Raw genomic sequence first — 1,746 nt, forward strand, 5'->3', positions numbered from 1 at the left:
CACTCAGCATTTGAAGGAGAGGAGGAAGGGAAGATCAGAGAAGATAGAGGAGGGAAGAGGAAGAAGAGAAAGAAGAGGGTGTAGAGAAAGAAGCCAAGAGAGGAAACAGGAGAGGGAAGGGAGGGGAAAACAGAGGAGAAAGAGGGAGAGGAGAGGAAAAATTATGACACAGATTAGCCAAGACACAGGGCTCCTCAGGGTTCAAGTGTATTTTTACCCTCTTGGCCAGTCACTACTGTTGTTGGAGCTTACTCATAATGCTCACCCAGTTCTTGTCCTATGAAATTGGACTTGTTATTGCACCTGAGCTACTTTCTAAAAGTGATTTCATACAGCTTGCTGTTATATCTCAGTGGAGATTCTGCCACAGGGCTCCTGCTCAAGTGGTGCCATCTCTTTAGGGTCAATGCGAATCTGCTTTGCTTCCACAGACTCTACCACCAAGAATACTTTCCTGGGCACCTTGCCCTAGCAAGTTCTTCCTGTGCTTCCCAACACTTGGTTAGCTGATGGGAAGATATGTGTGAATCCAGTTTGAATCACCCCAGCTCCCTGGCCAGGCACACTGACACAATCAGAAACAAATGCTTTACAGCTCTGTCATTTTCACTCTAGAGAAAATATATGTCACAAGACCTGGATTGTGAACTAAAAAGATGAGCAATGCAGGAGCCAGAGAGAGAGAGACCAGGACAAGAACACAAGGCCACCCTGAAGGCTGCTGTCATCCCACATCCTTCTGGCATGAAGCTCTTTTGTTTCAGTTAGCATTGCCTTCTGAGCAAGAATGGGTCAATGAAAGCCAAACCATCTAGGCATGTACTTCTCTCAGACTGCCCACAAAAATCCCCCTAGCAGTTACCTTCTGGGAAGCTCAGAATGTTGTCAGTTTTCCTAATTCTCATTCCGGAGATCTGTAAATTTAAAACCATGGTGCTAAGTTTTTAAACCTCATGTACTATTGTGAAATAGTAATACAAATGAGATAATATATGCAAACTCATTGTACAAGTGTCTTATTATTTATCTCCTATTAAGTAGGATGGGGTGAAAGGACAGTCTGGGTGGGGTCTGGGAGGAAAGTCTTGTTAAACAAAGTATAAGAGCTTCATGACAGTTGGTAGCAATTCCTTTCACCACACCCAACTCTAGCCACTAAAATCATCCCACAGGTACATGGGGGCACTATGCCAGGTCAGGGAGATCAGTCAGCACTGGAGCTGACTTTGTAGGAGTGTAAGCTTTATGGTGGACAGATAGGTGAACAGTTACAATGAATGAGTTTTTCCAACAATGGAAGGTGAACAATGTTATGGTTAATTTTGTGCATCAACTAGACTGGGGTAATAGATTCCCAGAGGGCTGGTAAAACATTATGTCTGGGTGTCCTCTGAGGGTGTTTCTGGAAGAGATAAGCACTGAATAGTAGACTGAGTAGAGATAACTGCCCTCATTGGTGCAGGTGGGCATTATCTAACCTGGTGAGAGCCTCAGTAGAACAAAGGTGGAGAAAGGGAAAATTTGTTCTTAGCTTGCCATTCATCTTCTCCTGTCTGCAGACATTGGCTGCTCTGGTTCTCAGGCTTTCAGACTCCAGATGAATTATACCATCAATTTTCCTGGTTCTCTAGCTTGCAGACAGATGGGGGCACTTCTTAGCCTCCATAATTGTGTAAGCCAATTCTTATAATAAATCTCCTCTTTTATAAATATACACACAAGGAGATGTGGGGGAAATGTAGGGAC

This window comes from Manis pentadactyla, chromosome 3, assembly GCF_030020395.1.
Source record: "Manis pentadactyla isolate mManPen7 chromosome 3, mManPen7.hap1, whole genome shotgun sequence".
NCBI lineage: Eukaryota > Metazoa > Chordata > Mammalia > Pholidota > Manidae > Manis > Manis pentadactyla.